The 14,024-nt window shown below is 35.4% G+C and overlaps 1 long non-coding RNA gene across 2 annotated transcripts; it reads right to left on the minus strand.

Annotated features, from left to right (window-relative positions):
- Positions 1–1,194: 1,194 nt before the first annotated feature.
- Positions 1,195–8,598, minus strand: LOC111201538. Of its 2 annotated transcripts, none has more exons than XR_007317062.1 (2): positions 8,086–8,598; positions 1,195–1,640 (listed from the first exon to the last, which is right to left on the minus strand). It is a non-coding gene; the product is annotated as an uncharacterized LOC111201538 (long non-coding RNA). The 2 variants fall into 2 exon arrangements; XR_007317063.1 differs by having other exon boundaries at positions 6,978–8,598.
- Between the last annotated feature and the right edge of the window lie 5,426 nt (positions 8,599–14,024).

The following is a 14,024-nucleotide window of genomic DNA, read 5'->3' on the forward strand; positions in this document are numbered from 1 at the left end:
CTTTGCTTTATGCCTTCTCCTTTCCAGCTAGAGACAGGCTGTCACACGCTCCTTCTTCCTTTGGTAACGGTCTGATCCTTCAGGTGAGTGATCAGTGCTTCTTCTTATCACGGTAAGTCACTCAAGTAACTCTTGACTTAACCGCAGCTGAGGTAAGTGTGTACGGCCAAGTAGTACGGCCTTGTACGGCCTTGCCTTGTACGGACACACCTTACCCAACCTTCTCCATTCCTCCTAAGCTCCTTCTTAACCTCTCAAGACTTCTCTTCAACAGTTACTTTTTATTGGTTGTTCTATTCCAGTCTGGTTACCTAGACCACCTCTAGCTTGAGTAATAGAATGACTTTCGACGTCAAAAAAAAAAAAAAAAAAGACTTAAAGAAAAGAAAGACTGAAGTTTAAACTAATAAAAAATTATTTATTTCAAGAACTCTCAAGTTTATTTTTTTTACATGATAATAAATTAATCCACGTGCAAACTAAATCAATAAAAGTATAATAGAGAAATTTGATAAAATAATTAAACCTAATTTTAAGTACTATATAAATAGTTTCAATAATATCAAAAATAATAATTAGTATATTTTAATTTAACAGCAAATGATGTTTTAGAATATATATTTGTATGAGAGAATAATTATATTTTGAATGAAAAGTCAGTTAATGTTTTACTGATTATGTTTTGTTAATTATTATATAGCTTTTGACGAACTCTAGTTAATAACAAAATTATATGTTGAAATTTTTTCTCTGATTTTTAATATATTTTTGAAAATTAGTATTTATAAACTAATAAAACATGATACTTCAAAGTATGAGCCAAACTGTTTAATAACAAATTATTTGTTGGAAGTTTTTTTTTTACTTTGGTTACATACCACTTTATATCAAATAATTTAATCAAAAAATTAATATGAGCCAAACGGTAACTAAATGAAAAAAAACTTAAATATAATGTAACCATTAATAATCTAGATATCAAGATGAACCAAAACCGATATACATGTTCATTGAAATTTGCTTTTCTTTTCATCGATAGTGAATCTATCCTGTAACTTTTGTGTTGGATTTGTATTGAATTAAAGCTTATTACTCATATCTCATCAAACGTTCCCTTCTCAGTTTTTATTACATAATAACATCAAGAACTTTGTTAAACATATATAGATTACATAATTAAATGAAATAAAATAATCAAAGAATATGTTAGCTTTATATTATAAATCCCAGAAAAGGCACAATACACACAATCTTTCTCAACGAATATTGAACTTCTCTCGGACTGTCACACCTGCATCGACACATGTCCTTTCACAACATGATAAGTGTTCTCCTTATAAAATGCTTGTCCATATAAAACGCCAGAAAACTATCTCAGGAGAACAACTATTAGCTTTGATGTTATAAAATCGTAGCTTCTTTCCAGTCTCAATCAGAACTCCACAAGAATGGTTTCCATCATTTTATTTTGCCAAGTCCTCACTGGTTCTTGTATCCTAGAACAGCTCACAGACATTGTTATCTTCTTCCTATTTTCTGGGACCTTGGCTCTGCATCTTCCCACTTCTATTCAGAACAGTTTTGAGGCTTAGACTCATCTTTGCAACTCTATACCGAGTTTCCAACAGCATGACCTTTGTCTGAAAATTGAAAAACCCTTCATCTTAAAAATTCAACGACCATCAAAAAATGTCTTTAAAGCTACAACGTAAAAAAAACAGTTAAAATATTTAACAACTAAGAATACTTGAAATCTAAATAATTCTTTTTTTTCGAATGAATGTTAAATTTATTCATTTGAAAAGCCTTTATACAACTAGTGCATCCTTTGAGTAAATCTATTGTACCCAACTATTATATGTAAGCTATTTACATTCTAGTTTGGAACCAAAACTGCATTAGCTTCTCCATTCCTTTGATTCTCTTTCCCCTCATCACGCTTATCTTGTTTCGAATTCCTTTCTCTACCATTCGATTGAGCGCTAGAAGGGGCAACGGTTTATCTCCATGTTTTATCTTGTTTCTCTCTCCCCACACTGCATACAATGTAGCATGAAGGGCATATCTCAAACAGAACTTACTCATCTTCTCCCTTTTCTCATCCACAGCTAAAGCCAAAATTTCTGACCAGACATTAGTATAGGAGCTTCGTAAGACACCTTTAGCTATGTATTCCCAAACCTGAGTTGAAAAGGAACACTCAAATAATAGATGATCTCTTGATTCTGCAGCACTTTTACAGAGAACACAAGTAGTGTCAAGCCCTTGACACCATAAAGCTACTCTGTCCAGTGTTGACATTCTATTACGAGCAGCCAGCCACATCATAAACGCATATTTTGGAGTAGCTTGAGAGATCCAAACACCTTTAGCCCATAAACATTGAGATTTACATTCTCGCAGCTGCTGCCATGTTTCAAATGTTGAGAAACTCTTAGCGTATCCAGATTTCCTTTTCCACAAACATAAATCCTCTCTCTTCATCAAAACTCCTCACAATATCACTCATCTCAGTCTCAATGTCTTTCAGCTGCTCCGTACGATGCCTTCTTCTTCTTCTGGTATTAAGAACCACCTCCTCCAAGGTCGCTTCTCTTCTTACTCCCATATCTATAACTACACGATCACCCAGTATGTCAAACAGAGGACCTTTCTCAGACCATTTGTCAAACCAGAAAGATGTATGTCTCCCATTCCCCACTTCTTTCATATAGAACAGCTTCGCGACCTCTCTTAGTTCCAACATCTTCCGCCACATCCATGATCCGTTTTGCACATTAGACTTTACTTCCCAAAAGCTCTTTCCTTTCAGAAGATTTACCCTAATCCATTTCCCCCATAAGGAGTCTCCCGAGAGCATCCTCCATATCAGTTTCAGCCCATACACTTTGTTAACTTCTTTCAATTTCCGAATCCCCAAACCTCCCTCACTCTTAACATTACAAAGCTCATCCCACGCAATTTTTGCTCCCGTTGATTTAAGTCTAGGGCCCGTCCATAGAAACACTGCACAGATTTTCTCCACCTCCTTAATACAATTACTTGGGAGTCTAAAGACTGATATCCAGAAGTTCACTATACTCAACAGCTCAGATTTTATCAAAAGCAATCTCCCCGCATAGGATAAGAATCTACAAGTCCAGGAGCTAACCTTGTTTCTGATCTTTTCCAGTAGCGGAGTATAGTCTTGACTTCTCATCGCCTTAGTCATAAGAGGTAGACCTAAGTACCTCACAGGTAACTCTCCTTCAGCAAAAGGAAAATTCCTTAATATACTTCTTTTCTCATCCTCCTGAACTCCCGCCATATAAATCGTGGATTTCTCTAAGCTTATCCGTAACCCCGACCACGTTTCAAATGCATCAAAGACAGAGAGAGCTCCTTCTATGGATCTTTTAGAGCCTTCCACAAAAACCATCAGATCATCAGCAAAGCAAAGGTGTGTGAGAGAGAGACTTTGACATCCCGGATGAAATTTAAACTTCCTTTCTGCCACCGCTCTATCAAATCTCCTCGATAGCACATTCATACATAAGACAAAAAGATAAGGGGACAGAAAACACCCTTGACGCAGCCCTCTCGAACTCTGAAAATAGCCAGCAAGGTCCCCATTCACTTGCACAGAGAAAGACGGGCTTGTGATGCATAGCTTGATCATATGGATAAACTTCTCAGGAAACCCCAGTGCACTCAAACTCCTCAACACAAACTCCCATTGCACGGAATCAAACGCTTTAGCAATGTCTATTTTCATCAGACATCTTGGAGAAACCGTCTCTTTATGATAATCTTTCACTAACTCTGACGCCAATAGAACATTCTCCAGTAGAAGTCTGCCTTCCACAAACGCAGATTGATTCTCCGAGATGATTCTTGGGAGTAGCCGCTTCAATCTGTTAGCCAAAATCTTCGAAACAACCTTATAAAGAACATTGCAGCACGCTATCGGTTGATAATCTCTCATCTCCAGCGAGTCAACCTTTTAAGGAATGAGTGCAAGGATAGTTGAGTTAACTCCTTTAGGTAAGAATCCAAACCTGAAGACTGATTGGACTGCAGTAGCGAAATCTCTGGATAACACTGACCATGTTGTTTTGAAAAACTCGCATGGATAACCGTCTGGCCCCGGAGATTTGTTGTTTGGCATAGCAAAGAGAACCTTGCGGAATTCTTCTTCAGATACATCACTTCTAACAGTCGACAATCCTCTGATGTACATCTAAATGTAAGCAACTCTTGCAGGTCTTCCTCTGAAGCTCCTTCATAGCTCTCAGGTTTTTGGTTAAGGAATTCCGAAAAGAAATTTTCTGCTTCCTGTTTTATCTCCAGATGTGTAGAAACAACTCTCCCATTTGAACACCTGATTTCTCTAATCATGTTCTGAGCTTGTCTAGATTTAATTGCTCTGTGGAACGTCTTGTTATTCTGGTCCCCCACGTCTAACCAATGCAATTTAGCTTTCTGTTTCAAAAAATCTTCTTCAAGACTCGCCACCTGCAGCCATTCTCCATATGCCTCAGCCTCTTCTTGAATAGCAACATCACTGGGAGATACTAAAGTAGCACCCTGCTTGATACAGAGAACCTCCAAAGCCTCCTTAGTTCTTTTGGTTAGATTACCAATCTTCTCTCTTCCCATCTCACGAATCAACGGTTTTAATCTTTTCAGTTTTTTTGAGAATCTGAACACTGCCGAGGTTGAATGAAACAAGACCTCTGTCGAATCCCAGTAACCTTGAACCATTGAAAGAAATCCAGGAATGTTTCCTAACGCATTAACATACTTAAAAGGCTTCCTAATCTTCTCAACTGGTGGATAAAGATGAACCTTACACCTCATGTGGTCTGAGCAACCACCCGGCTCAAATACCGCATATGCAGTACCTGAAACGATGTAAAGCTTCTTCATTAATCAGTACTCTATCCAACTTTCTGCAGATGACTCCTTCTTCTCTTTTATTACACCACGTAAAGCGTGGCCCTTGATACGCCATATCCGTAAGTTGGCATTGTAATACCACTTCCTAAAACTCTCTCATACCACTCGGAATTCTCCCCGTAGTTACGAAATTTGAACTCTCCGAACCTTCTAGTATCTCGTTAAAATCTCCCATAATCATCCAAGCTTTACTTTTGAAACTGGGAGAGTTATGATGTTGAGCAAGATCTTCCCATAACACTCTTCTTTCTTCCATCTGATTACTCGCATATATACATGTGTAGTAAAAACCCTCCTCCCCTTGCAACTCCACTAGACAGGTAACTAGTTGATCCGTCTTACATCATCTCTTCAAATAAGCCAGATTCTTCCTCCACTACTATCTTCATAGTTAGTAATAGAAGACCAACCCTTGAATACAGAACTCAATATCTTCTCTGCTTTCCTTTCCTTCACTCTAGTTTCCAATATACATCCAAACTTCATCTATTTATTGCTTAGCCAATCACCAACAACGGAATGTTTCAAAGATTTGTTAAAGCCGCACACATTCCAGAAAAAACTCGTCATTTTAGAGATTGCATCTAGAAGACCTTTTCCCCTTTGGATGAACCTCCGGAGCTTTAGTCTTCTGAACTCTCTTCCCCCCTTTTGACATTACTGACTTATCTTTCTCTTTGGATCTTAATATCTCATCTTCTAATAGATCACTCTCCAATACCTCAATATTCTCGATTTTCTCTCTTGCTTGTTTTCCTCCCTCATGCCCCTCCAGTTGTAAAATTTCACCTTCCTCTGCTTCATCAAGACTTAACACAGAATACTTCGAAGCTGAAATCTGAACTCCACCTGGTTCTCTTTGTGGAGTTGATTGAACCCTTCCAATCTTATCCGGAGACACCAGCGCCCAAGTATTACTATTATCCTCTTTACTTATTGTATCTTCTTTCACTACTTTATTTTCTGATGTCTCAATACTTTCCCTTCTCAATGTCCTTCATTCCCGGTCCTGTGACTCATCATCCTTTTCCCCTGCTTTCTCAACACTCCCTCCTGCTCCTCCAATATTTATGTTACCTTCTCTTACTTCACTTTCCCCTTGCTGTTTTCCTCTCTTCTTCATTACACAAACCTTCTCTGTGTGTCCCCATTTCTCACAGCAGTTACATCTAGACGGTAACCACGGATAGTAGAACTCTGCTGTAAATTCCTTCCCCTCCAAAGTAAAATCTATCTCCTTAGGCAAGCTCTTTGATACATCAACATTCACAAAGACCTTTGCTTCTTCAAAATTTGAACACGCAATGGTCTCTGGATGAAGACGCACCGGAAATCCCACAGCACTAGTCATAAAACTTAATGCCTCCCATGAAAACATATGGAGTGGAACCTTTCTCAGATGAACCCACATCGGTATAGCTTCTTCCTCTTGTTTTTCTTCCTCAGTTTTTGGAGTCCATTTCTTCACCACCATTGGTACTCAAGCTATATTCCACATACCCCTTTTTATAACTTTCTCCCGAGCTTTCTGACTTGTTATCTTGAATCTCATCGTATTAGCATTGACATCATACACCTCAATCTTAGCCTTAGCTTCTCCATAACTCCATATCTTGTTCACCACCATATGAACCTTGGCTATATGAGGCGCAATATCCAAAAATTTCCCAACAACAAAATCTTCCCATAAAGGAGTCGAATCAGAAAGAATATCTTCCGGAATCACCACCTTGTGCTTACCATTCGTCGATGTTATCTCAACCTTGTATTTCTTCAAACTTCTCTTATCCTGCGCCACTGAAACCCAGCTTGGATTCCCTTTCTTCAGATCTACCACCATCACCCCTTTTGCTTCTTCAGAACCTTCCACAAACCCATCCCTCACATCCTGCTCCTTCCGATCACTCTCCGGAGGTTCAGATGAGCCCGGCGAAACAGCCGAATCCATCGGAAACCTTGATTTCGAAATCGCACTCAGAATCACCAAAATATCGCCTCAGTCAAAACGCAGCGTTTTTAATCTAAATAATTAATCTTACCTGCTATCCTTTTAAGAGAGTAAATCTTGCATAAAGAGAATTCAATACACCAGAGCTATATCTTCAAGCACCTATCAGAAAACCAATCTACATGTGTAAAGGAAAATATATCAAGTCGATTCACATAAAAAGAAACTGAGACCAAAAATGAAGAGAAGACAAGTATCACTGTATAAGGTAACTTCATTCTAGAGGATGGGATACAAAGTGAATCTAATATATATCAATCTATGACTCTCAAAGTAGATAGAGACGTGAGATCCATATGACTTAGATAGAAGAGTTGTTCAACGAAGAAATGGGACAGGAAGTTTGTGATGTGACGGAAACAAACCAAGCTTTGAGGGGAAAATATTCTATGTATGCTTAGATACATAACATAATTTTGGGCAGTCACGCACATCGGCACATGTGAACGATTCTTTCCTCAAGTCCCAAAACAAATCATTATGAAGTCTAAACAAAGTGTTAATAAAACAGAAAAAGATGCATCAACCGCTACCGTGACCACTTAGCATCATTTTACCAATTTGGAGAAAAATCCATATCGATAGTATTAAGGAGAGAAAAAGGATAAAGATTGAAACTTTATTTGCGAAGCTTTTGTTCAAAACAATCAACAGTCTAATTTTTTCACAGGAATATAACAAACAATTGGAATTTGCAGGACATGAGAACCTAGGACTGAAATCCAAAAAAAAAAAAATCTAGAACTAATGATTTAATGGTTAGAAAGATAGACTGCAAAATGATGAGCTGTGGCTAAGAAGCCCTACGGGTGAATACATATACTGAATAAATTTTCTAATGAAGGCAGAGAAGATGAATGGGTGAGAAATAGTGAGCTGCTTGGATTGAATGAAGTCATTAAGAGCAATCACTTAACTGAAATATAATTATAACGTCGTCGAAGGTGCACATATGGTGGTCCATGGCGGAAAAGTAAAAGTGTTACGTCGTCGGAGACGCAAACTCCATATGAGTTAGATAGAAGATAAAACCAAAGACCTGGTCTTCGTGGGGAGAAAACGTAATCGAATTCCAAGAGAGGACTCGTAATCTATTGTAAGAATCTATAAAAAACAAAGACAGAGCTAGCCGGAGTTACCTTCTCATTCAGGAAAAGCATATTAGGGATCCCGTATAACTGTGGTTATTCATCGCAGAGAACGGACCGTTTTATAGTGAAAAGTCTCAAGCGGCTACCTTTGATGATGTTTAATTCAGAGAGAGAGTGGGATGAATAGTGGGAAAGCAATAAATGATGAGAAAACGGACGACGGTAGAACTTACATGGCTCTCCTCTAAGTTTCAAAGAGACGAAGAGCTAGGGGGAGGAGCCAAATCCTGATCGCAGGAGCTAGAAAGAAGATGGGCCAGTTAGTAAGAGTAAACTAGTAGCCCAAAAAGTTAGAAAAAACCCTTGTTTAAGAACTCGCTAGACGCTAATCGGGCGCTCGGTGTGGGTTTAGCGCCTAATCAATAAATCGGGAATTATACGGAGATTAATAGGGGATTAGTTTTTGTAATTATTTATTACTAGGTGTTGTGCCCGCGATGCGGGTTTAAACATTTTCATAAATTTGAAAAGTTCTTTGTACACTATATTCATAATTTTAATAAAAAAATTATTTGATTAATATTTAATTATATAATTTACGTTTTTAACTTTTTACTATAATACTTTTTCAGATAACACTACAATATATATATATATATATATTATCTTATTTTTAATTATATTTTTAGATTTTGGTTAATTCAATATTCTATTTTTAATTATATAATTAAGAATTTTATTTGATTAATATTTAGTTATATAATTCATGTTTTTAACTTTTTACTAAAATACTTTTTCAGATAACATTTCAATATATACAAAAATTATCTTTTTAAGTTATATTTTCAGATTTTGGATAACTCTTACGATTATTAATTTTAATCAATATAGAAATTATCTTTTTTTAATTATATTTTAGATTTTGGTTAACTCAATATTCTATTTTTAATTATATAATTAAGAATTAGATTTGATTAATATTAGTTATATAATTTACGTTTTTAACTTTTTACTAAAAGACTTTTTTAGATAACAATACAATATATACAGAAATTATCTCTTTTTAAAATTATATTTTCAGATTTTGGATAATTCTTTCTATTATTAATTTTAATCAATTATCTAATTAAATAAATTAAAATTTCGTTTTTATTTTTTAATTTAGTTATAGATTTTATTCATTAAGGATATAAACGATATTAACTACTCTAACTTTTAACGTGAGAGCTCGATTCCAAAAACTTACTTCGCAAATAATAGTATAGATAAATATATGTATATATATTAGATAATGTGTATAACCACCAAGATGTCTTTCGGTCTAGTTATGGCATTGAGTATGTTGTGGCAGGTCCTGGTTTCTATTCTCACGCCCATCCTTTTTTAATATTAAGAAAGAAAAATTTTAAAAACACTTTAGCCAAAGTCCCACATCGACTAAATACAAAGAGAACGTGACTTGAAGACCTGTATAAATAGCTACATGTGGGTAGAGACAAATCTTGCAACAACTGGGCTTCTACAAAAGGCTCAACTTCTGCCTAATTAGTTAAATAAATCGGATTTAATCGGCTAAAAATTGGTTATTGTTAAGATTTGAGAGAAGATTTGTGAGAATGTGTTGTATATTTTTTTATTGCTTACACCACTATATATATAATGGTTCATACAAAGTGGAGTCAAAGAGAGAATTGATTACAAAGATACTCTACATAATGACATGGTCAAACTCATAAAGACTAAAGTTGGATGGGTCTTCCAACCTTAGTCTTTATGAGTTTGACCATGTCGTTATCCATTCAACCTTAGTCTTTATGAGTTTGACCATGTCATTATGTAGAGTATCTTTGTAATCAATTCTCCTTTTGACTTCACCTTATATGAACCACTATATATAGTGGTGTAAGCAATAAGAAATATACAACACATTTTCACAAATCTTCTCTCAAATCTTAACACGTTATCAGCACGAGACTCTCTCCACCTGAGCAATCCCATCCGCCGGCGATCATCTCTTTTCCGGCCATCTCTTCCGGCCCTCAGCCTTGCTCCGCCGGCCAAGTCTATCCCTCTCACGGTTTTCCGGCCAGCTCCTCCACCTCTCTCTCAACCAGCTCATCTGCGGATCAGTTTTCTCTCACGGTGGTCCATTCAGATCAATTTGGTGTTTTCTAAAAGGTAAACTAATCTATCCATAAAATCTAAGAACACCACATATCTGAATCCTGATTATTAGATCTATTTGTATCATAAAACTTATAAAAATCTATAGATCTAAAATGATCACAAATATTAATCTTGAATCTAAGATCTATATGAATCTTGATTCTAAAATTATTTGAATCTCTAAAGATCTAAGAATCTCTAAAAAAAACTTATAAAACTTATTAATAATCTAAGATCTATATGAATCTTGTTTCTAAGAACTATTTAAAATTATAAAAGATATTGGAGAAAATCATAAACCCCTTTTAGCTAGCAAACCTTAAAATCGGTTCTCCTTTCTCCTATTTTGATCCGGCCTTAAATCCGGATTGACTAAAAGATTGAAACCCATAATCTTTGTTTGGCTGTATTACCGGCTGTATAGCCGGATGAATAAGCTTGCCATCAAAATCTTAATCCCATTCGATGTGCCCCCTTGTTTGTTTTATAACCAGATATGTATCTTGATGGCCATTATACATATCAATTCCCTAAATCATTTTTGCTTGATTTTTATCAATCCCCTAAACTCTAAGCAATAATCGGCTGAACCCCTAAATCCAAATTCGGCCATGATTTTTTCCGGCCATGACCTTTTGCGGCCACAATCTTTTCAGCCATAATCTTTCAGTCAAACCCAAAGATATCAAAACTGAAATCCTAATCAATGCATATCTTTGACCATTGATGTTTTATATTGTAACTGATCAAAATTTAAAATTTTTATGATTGTTTTAAATGCATATCTTTGACTAGGTAGTTTTTATCAAAATATTATAACCTATAGTCTTGATTTAAATAGTTATGACATAGGCTAAAATAAATACTAAGTTGAAATCATTTGATCACATAGTTGTTTGTCAAAATTTATCTAAATCTAAACCGGCCTTGAAATCGGTTCATTATAGTTTGAACAAATGATATAAATTTATCTTGATCTAAAAACCAACCTTGAAAACTGATTTTGTGATGATTAAATTATATACTGATCATATATACATACCTGATAGCATCTATTAGATCAAACATGGATTAGTAAATTGTTAGATCATACACATATCATGAACTGATCATTTCCATGCATCCGCTTATCATATAGTTTTATTAAAACTGAGCATGCATACATATAATAGATCATTCTAATCATGGGGCATTTAAAATAAAATCTAAATTGGTTCATATTGCTTGCATCTAATTAGATTAAATCGGTTATTTTTAAAGTTAAGCATGTTTGTTTAATTGAAAACATAAACCAGCTTTGAAACCGATTGATTGAAAATCTAATTGAATTTGTTCTAGACATATCCTGAAAATTATAAAATTTTCTTGTCTTGGTTTACCCTGTAAGAGGGGGAAGGAATCGGTTTTTGCTTTATGATCTGTGAAAACCAAATATCCTCATGCATTAGGAATCACATATAGATTGTTTAAGTCCAATTCTTAGTTCTGAACATGCATTCAGCTATTTTTTGATCCATGCATTTGCTTGATTTCATCCATCTTGCTTGATCTCATTTAATAAAATGATGATTGATCCTTATTCAAATTCTAAAGGGCCTTAATACCCTATATATATAATCAATCCAATTTGAATTATAATTAAAAGGATTACTAGATGGAATGATCAATTGATTATTCTCATACTAAGATTGCTTAAGCAAATAGATTATATGATTTGGAGGAAAGCCTTATTGAAATCATATATATTGATTTATTCTATTGCTTACATAGAATTCTGAGTGCTTGAATTACTCGTTAAATATTCAGATGTCCAGATTTGAACCCTCAGATTACTCTGCCCTAAATCTCTCTGGAGATAATTACCTAGAATGGGTAAAGAATACTCTTGTTGCCCTGAGATCCAGAGGACTCGGACAATGCATCAATGAGTACAATGATATCATTGACAGTGAAAGGCATAGAGCTATAACGATTATTCGTTATCATCTCACTGAGGAACTAAGAGACCTGTATCTCCATGTTGAGGATCCTTGTGACCTTTGGTTACAGTTAAGGAAAAGGTTCAAACCGGTATCGTGGCAAAAAGCCAACCATGAATGGGAGATCTTCAGATTCCAGGATTTTGAATCCGTGGACAAATATAATTCTGCTCTGATGGATATTGCTTATAGTCTTGAACTATGCGGTGAAAAGATAACACATTATTCTTTATTTTATAAGACCTACTCCACATTCCATCCAAAGGATGTGCTGTTGTTACACACGGCTAAGAAGTTCACCACTTATAATGACCTTTTGTCATATCTTTTGGCTTCTGAACAAAGAAAGCAGAAAATCAAAGATACCATCAACAGATTTGACAAGCTTCAGAAAAGATACATTGAGCTAAAGAATAATAAGATGAGGCCTCCTATAGCTGATGAAGCTGAAGTTGAGCGCCATATGGCAACACATGCATTGTGAAGGCCATATTATATAATTGTCTTTTGACATTCTCATTTTCATGTTTCCTGAGTTTATGTTTCATGAATTGCTTTGATACGTTGCTTTATACACGACTTCATTAATAAAATGAATTGCTTTGAGTTCATGATCATTATCTTATTCAAACTGTTGTTTGATAAGAAACTATATCCATATGCTTTTATTGTGCCAAGATAAATATGATTGAGGATTAATACCCCAACTCACTTTTCCAAAGAGTTCAAAGAAGCCTTTGACAAATGGCATGACATGCTCTGCCATCCAGGCTCAGTTATAAAATACTCTTGAACTCAACTGGACATTCCTTGAAAGAAAGGAAAAGAAGCTCGACCAAGGCTTTGCCTAAATGGCATTATATTCACCCTATAAGGTCCATTGAATTAAGAAGAGAAAATGGTTTCCAACAATGGACAAAAGGGAATAAGAGTACCTAAATTAAAATCGCCTAAGTGGTCGAGACTACATTCTCTATTGATCTAGTGATCAATATGATATTAGGCAAATAGCCAGGGCAATCATGTTTGATTAACCCACGAAATTTATCACTTAGATGGCATTACCATACTTAGCCATTCGGATTATGATGCAAATATTTAAAAGGGCACAAATGTTATCCCATAAGATCTCACGTGTGTGCAATATATCTATGCACAAGGGAATTTATTGTCCCAAGCACCACAAATTAGAGTATGTTCATGAGGGGGAGTGAGGACAAATCCCATGATACATGACCATACTAAAATCCGTGAAACATGGTCCACAACCATATTACATATTGGTTGAATTTGATATAAAGACCATTACCTATAAGGTTCAAATTCTAAAAGTCCATATGCTTGGGGACACCATGAGTTATAAAAAAATGAACCTGCATCAGGCCATAGTAATTATATCAGGCCATATAAGTGATCATAGATATTCCCACCTCAGACTGATACGGGTCATGAGTCCAGACATATATCATCTTAAGATATTATGAAAGAATCCACCACAAATATATGTGCCATCTAAGATCATGTGATCTTAGAATCTCATAAAGAGGATTGGAAATATATGTTGGATATATATTATGAATATACTTTCTCCATAAGTTTAAAAGAAACCTTGAGCCAAAATGGGTGATCTAATTATAGGCCAAGGAACAAGGATTACATAAGGTTTATGAATCCGAATATCCAACAATGAAAGGAGAAAAGTAATAAGCTGGTATAAAGAATGATAAAGAATGGTATCTACCATCTGGTATCAACCATCAATGTCTTGGCAAAGATCCTCGGACTAGAAAGTAATTTATAGACGTCCATATGCTACAATTATAGCAAAATAAAATGCCAGAC

Source organism: Brassica napus, chromosome A10, assembly GCF_020379485.1.
Source record: "Brassica napus cultivar Da-Ae chromosome A10, Da-Ae, whole genome shotgun sequence".
NCBI classification, from domain to species: Eukaryota; Viridiplantae; Streptophyta; class Magnoliopsida; order Brassicales; family Brassicaceae; genus Brassica; species Brassica napus.